Raw genomic sequence first — 6,906 nt, forward strand, 5'->3', positions numbered from 1 at the left:
CATCACACTGATTACTGGCAAGACCAGAATCTCACTATGTTTTGTTGCCAGACTACTGTGAAACTCCTGGACACAGTGTTCCCTAAATTTCAACAGCTTCCACATTTTGCTCTTCCACATACAACCTACTACTGCTAATGTTTACTCGCTTACAAAGAGGTAGACTTCTGTGAAAATAAGAATTTTTGGATCCTGTCTACTATGTATTCCATTTGGCTCCCATGGACTGTTTATTTTTCTTTTGATAACATAAGTTCAGTTGTTATAAGTCTGCCAATTCAAATGCTCAAAAGCTAGGACAAACTAGAAGTGAAGTGCATATTGTTAATAATTTGATCCTTAACTTTTATTATTTTTCTGACTGCAAGCTTTTTTCCATGAGACCCTAACTGTAAATAAGTAGCCTCAGTAGTGCTCATTTAATATGTGCAGCCCTAATTTTGATTTATTGCATGTGCTGTGAAAACAGTAGTATTTCTGAACTGTTTCACAAGTGCGTATAGAGTACAGAGATACGCAGTTGTCATGGTAGTCCTGCATGGCTAACAAGCTGTTTCCATTTTCAGATGGCAAACAGGCAGAAAAAACCTGTCAGAGGTAAAGCTGTAATGTTTGGTGCCGATTCTGGGAATACTTAAAATAATGCAGTGATTTTATTTTTTTTTTTCCCCATTCAAAGCACCGCTTTTTCCAGTGGTTTCAGTTGTATCGCAGACCCCACTCCTACAGGATCTTAATTCAGACAACCATTAGGTGGGCAGCATGCAGGAGATGAATACCCATGAAAAGTTTGCTTTAAGCAGCCTGCTCCACATTAGAGAGTAACACTGGTAGAGTATCACATTAATGCTCAGTTGCTGCTACAACTTTTATTTCCCACAATACTTTGGCTTACATAGCACTTCTGCTTCCTAGCTTGTAGAAGCTACAGTGTGATTTCTCATTATTTATCCTCCCAAAGCAATTTCTTTAAGGGTCTTGAATATTAAAAAAAAAAAAAAAAAAGTTATTTTGTAATACAGCTCAGACTACAAAATTGCTACAAATCAGTTTCTTCGCTGATTTTTATCCCTGCTCATTCATCAGTGAGGGGATCTTCCTTCATCTGCTGTCCCTAGTTTCTCAGCTTGCAATAGCTTTTCAGCCAATCTCCAATTTGCAAATACTGCAGCTCCTTTACACGCGTGGACTCGCTGCTGCTGCTGCTTAACACCTTGGTGTGCGCGGTGGTGCTCGGAGCTGGGTGGAGAGGGAAAGCAGGGGCTGTTGTTTTGCACCTTCCCCACAGGAGGTCACTGGTCGAGCAGAAAGCGCCCGATGGTCTTTACCCGTGCTGAGTGCCTCTGCTTTTTGCAGCCTGTGTCCTGTTGAGGCTTTGTCGATTCTCATCTCGGTTTCTTGCCTGCACGCAGCCAGAAGGGTGTCCAGAAAAGGATTTTTTTTCAGCCCAGGCCCAAAACTGCGCATCAACAAATTTAGGTACAGTGGCACTGGTACTGCCTCTGCCTGAAAGGGAACGTGGCTCTTTTCCAGCACGTAGTCTGATAGTCTAATCTATAGCCCACCTTCAGCCTGCTCCAGAGGGTCTGGTGAGAAAGCAGACCCTGGGCAGCATCTGGCTATGGACCGGCTGAATTATTGGCACGGCTGTGAGGAAGTGTGCAAGCCACACAGAAAATGGCCCTGTCACCAAAGAAGTATTCGGTTGATACTTCGAACCAAACATCGAGTATCTAAAAGATAAACATTAACAATACACAGTATTTAAATACTATTGCACTAGTACTATTAATGTAATCCTGTGCCTTTGCAGTGCATAGTACTGATACTTGTGGTTTAACCATGACGTGTGGTACAAGGTGCTCTTTGTTCCCTCTGATTTTTTTTTTTTTTTTTTAATGACTTTAAAATGGTCTGTGCAGTCATATCAGCAAACATTTCAGCTGTGGTCTGAGCACAGTCGACAGCCAACAGACCCACCTCGCTGTGTCTGGTGGTGTGTGAACCCTGAACTGCCCCACCTTTTCTCCCTAGCATTTCCTACTGCTGTTAATTTGATGGCAGTGGTTCGTTTCCTGTTACACTGGGTACTGGACTTCACAGTACAACCTACTGTGTTCTTGCTAGCTTAGTTTCTTCCTTCCCAAGATAAATCTCATTCTGTCGTTTTTTTTTCTAGCCCTGTTTATGTCCAGAAGTCCTTTATTTTTCTCTTTCCTGGATTTTCATAAAACTTCAACAAAAGCATAATCTGTATGTTCTGTGAAGATACTTTTGTCCTCTATAAGTGTTTGTGAAAAAAGTAAAATTGATTTTTTTTTTTTTTCTCAAAACAATTGACCTAATGTGATGCTGGGATTAATTTTTTTACTTCTGCTTCCCTGATTCCCCTTTCCCCCCCCCCCCAAAAAAAACAAACAAACAAACAAACAAACAAAAAACAACAGAAAGAAAGTTCAGAAAAGCTAAAAGAAGCAGGAGTATCTTAGCACAGGTAAGCACAGTTTCTTTTACACATCACAAAAAAAAAAAAAACAGATTAATTACCATTATTCCTGTCCATTTGAAGGTCAGCGTTTTAACATGTACAAATCAACCTATTGGCACGTCTAAGTTGTATATTCTTGGATCTGTGATAAACCTAACTAAAACAAGCTATTTTTGCATATTTTTTTTTCACGATTCCTTTGTATCATTAAGGAAATAGGACGTCTAATTTGCTGTCTTGGCCGGTGCCATTGAGGAAAAGGAGGCGCAGCGTTCTGCGTACGGAGATACCTCTGTGTTATTGTGCAAGACCAGTTGATGGATTGTCCTCGGGCCTTGGCAGTGAGTGAAAGGACAAAGCTGTTGGTGGCACACTGTGTTGGGTTTGCGTGGCGAGGTTTGGGGAGTGGGGGGGCTCCAGGGGCGGCTTCTGTGAGAAGCTGCTAGAAGCTTCCCCCATGTCTGATGCAGCCGGCTCCAAGGCAGCTCCAGTGCTGGCCAAGGCCAAGCCCATCAGTGACGGTGGTGGCACCTCTGGGGTAACATTTAAGAAGGGGGAGAAAAACCCTGCGCAACTGCAGCTAAAGAGAAGGGGGAGAATATGTGAGAAACAACTCTGAAGACCCCAAGGTCAGTGAAGAAGAAGGAGGGGGAGGAGGTGCTCCAGATGCCAGAGCACAGCTTCCCCTGCAGCCCCTGGTGAAGAGCACGGTGAGGCAGGCTGTGCCCCTGCAGCCCACGGAGGACCACGGTGGGGCAGAGCTCCACCTGCAGCCCTGGGAGGGCCCCCCCCCAGAGCAGGGGGATGTGCCCAAAGGAGGCTGTGACCCCGTGGGAAGCCCACGCTGGAGCAGGCTCCGGGCAGGACCTGTGGCCCCGTGGAGAGAGGAGCCCACGCTGGAGCAGGTTTGCTGGTGGGACTTGTGACCCCGTGGCGGGACCCACGCTGGGACAGTTCATGAACTGCAGCCCATGGGAAGGACTCATGTTGGAGAAGTTCCTGGAGGACTGTCTCCTGTGGGAGCGACCCCACGCTGGAGCAGGGAAAAGTGTGAGGGGTCCTCCCCCTGAGGAGGAAGGAGCAGCAGAGACAATGTGTGATGAACCGACTGCAACCCCCATTCCCTGTCCCCCTGGGCTGCTTGGGAAGGGGGAGGAAATAGGGAAAATCGGGACTGAAGTGGAGCCTGGAGAGAAGGTGTTTTAAGATTTAGTTTTTATTTTCTCATCATCCTACACTAATTTGATTAGTAATTAAACTAATTTCCCCATGTCAAATCTGTTTTGCCCATGATGGTATTTGGTGAGTGATCTCTCCTTGCCCTTATCTTGACCCAGGAGCCTTTTGTTATATTCTCTCTCCCCTGTCTGGTTGAGGAGGGGAGTGATAGAGTGGCTTTGGGGGGCACCTGTCCAGCAACCCAGCAGCCAGGGTTGACCTACCACACACACCTAGCTCCCCTCTCCCACATGCTGACCAGAACACAATCACTGACCTTGAGTTATTCCAGTGGAAAAACACCTGTGGTAAGCCTTACTCCACGAACTGTGGCAGGTATTCTGTGAGAAAGTCCTGAGTGATGCAGGCAGGAACACGTGAACAATTACAGCATTGACAGTGATTGGGTAATGAATGACCTTGTGCCCTGATGAAGGTTTATCTACTGGTATAGTTGCATCCCATGATTTTTCTCTACCGTGGACTTGCTGGTCTTGGCCAATGGCAAACTTTGCCAACAGCAACTTATTGATTTTGGCAATAGAGGGTGCGTGTACCTTGCTTTAAAACTATTGAGTTCACTTCTCCCAAGGTTATCCCTGAACCTGGCCATTGCAAACTGACTCTGGGAGATGCTTCTCAGCTTCTGGTCCCTGGCCAAAGCAGTCTGTATTACCCAATAGAGAACCCAGACCTGTCAGAGCAGAAACCCAATGCCGTAATTGGCTTGGTTTGTCCAACTACCTGCAGCCAAGGAGCCTTTCAGATGTGGTCAGGTGTGGCTGTCAAGAAGGTTGAGAGCAAAGGTGACTACAAACTACTTAGAGAAGCCCTACTTGGCGGTAAGGGGTTTAAATGCATGGAGAGGAGTGAGCTTGGCTCTCTAGCAGCACAGTGTTGGGAGTTCTGTGAAGCTGTCACCCTGTGTTTGCAAGTTACTCCTGGAGCTTCTGCATTTCTTCAGCCAGTAGTGCACGGGGTAAGTCAGTCTTTTGGCTCTTTGCTATATAAAAACTTTGCCGCAGGCATTACAGAATCAGGAAGGTTGTCCAAGCTTCCTTGGCCTGAAGTGTTTTGTAAACAGGAGCTCCAGTGAGCAGCTGAAGGATTCTCACCTAAAGAAGATTCTTCTAGATTTGTGTTTTGTGTTTGGTTTCTCGGGTATCTAACAGGTTATCACCACTTCATTTCATCCCCGCAATGGTGTTACCACTGAAGTAACTGGTGTGTAGGGCTTTGAGTTATGCTGTAGTCTTTCTGTAAGTGAGTAAATTGCAGGGTCTCTTCTCTGTGAAGTTGCCTACTGTCTTTGGCCGACGGGATGGGGACTTATTAGGGGAAGGGTGAATAAATAGGAATAGATGTGTATTCTAGGTATTGCTGCCACTGCATTTGGTGAGGTTTCGAAGGCTGAGGCCATCCTGAGGAAAGTACAGGGTTGTGTTCCAGAAAAGTGTTTAACAGAGCAGTAACTTGGCATAGTGACAGAGCAGTGAAAGTGAAAACAAAAGGTGTTTGCATGTTTCCAACTTTGCTGGCATGATCCTTACCTGTTTCTCACATGTGCACTCCTGTGCTTTATAGCCTTAAGTTGGTTTTGGATAGGAAAGGGAGAGTTAGCTATCAGTTCGTGAGTAAAGTCCAGATCACCAGTTCTGTTGCCAAGATTTGATTTCACTCACTCTGATCACTCCAGTTGCTGGCACCACAGGCACGTGGTCTCTCTGAGCTGTGATCTCCAGTTGCTGCCACTTAGACCTCCAGGCACACAAATGCACACAGAATAGAGAGTGCCTTGCCCAGGAATATGCTTAGAAATGGAGTTCAATAAGACAGGAAGATCAGGTGCAGGGTATGGCCATACAAGCATACTGACCAGCCACTCATTCTTCCATATTTGTTCCTCCCCAAATTACCTTGTTCCCTTTTACTTGCCTTTAGTCCCTTTCCTAAACATCCCACAATAAGTCTTGTACAGTCCTCAGGTGCTCTGCCTAGTGTCACATATGTCCCATACCCCTAGGAAGTAATCTACCCGTGACTTGAACAGCACCTGGACTTCAGGGAACACTTGCTGCGAGGGTGACTGAGCACTGGCCCAAGTTGCCCAGAGAGGTGGTGGAGTCTCCATCCTTGGAGATGTTCAAAAACCATCTGGACACGGTCCTGGGAAACCAGCTCTCGGTGGCCCTGCTTTGGTGGGGTGGTTGGACAAGATGACTTCCAGAGGTGCCTTCCAACTTCAGCCTTGCTGTGATTCCTTGCAGGTGGGCTTGTCAGGTGAATAGTTACACTGCTAAGGAGCATTTGCAGTACCCAGGTCTTGGGAAGGCTTGCAAGGACAATGAAATGCAAGTGAATAGCAAGAAGATCCATAGATCCATCTATCCTACCCTTTATTGACTGAGGAAGGATCTCAGGTGTGTGGTTTTTTTTTTTTTGTGGGTTGTTTTGGTTTGTTTTTTTAAATATCTCCTCCCTCCCCCCCCCTTTTAATTCCATCATGAATTAGCATAGTAGAGGGTTCCTGGCATACATGATTGATTTGGTTTTCAGTAGTCTTGGTTCTTCTCTTTTCATGTGTATCAGGTCAAAGTGTGATGGTTTTCGTGGGGGGGGGGGGAAGGGATTATACACTAGTGATGTGAATTTGAAGTAATGTTTCAAGCAATATGTACCTGGCATAACTGTTAGGGTTTCTGTAGCAGGGGGCTGCAGGGCTGCCCTGTGGTGGAAGAGGCCATGGACTGATGTACATAAGAAAGATTGTCAGCCAGTAAGGCAGGAAACACCTCTAGGGGACTGCTGAGGGGGTGGCATGGGGCTGCAGACACACTTTTGGAAGGAGATGGTTCTGAAGGGACTGTGGCCCATGGGGGCACACACTGGGGCAGAGACAGCCCCGAGGAGCCGTGGCCAGCAGAGGATCCGCACTGGGACAGCAACACTGGGAAGCATGGAGAAGCTTGGTGTTTTTGTGGAAAGGAAAGCTCCATATGCTAGTTGTTGATGTGAGCACTACTTCAAGTTCACATATATGTGCTAGGCATGACTGGCAGGGTTTTGGTAGTGGTAAACTGCAGGAATGGCCTGTGTGGGAGGGGGCTGTGAAGTGCCCTATGCCAGTCACTGTTTCTTCCAGCCATCTCAAAAACTGATGGAAAATCCATTTCAATGTATTTTCACATTTTTGTTTACTT

Source organism: Tyto alba, unplaced genomic scaffold, assembly GCF_018691265.1.
Source record: "Tyto alba isolate M040663 unplaced genomic scaffold, T.alba_DEE_v4.0 Super-Scaffold_21, whole genome shotgun sequence".
Lineage (NCBI taxonomy): Eukaryota > Metazoa > Chordata > Aves > Strigiformes > Tytonidae > Tyto > Tyto alba.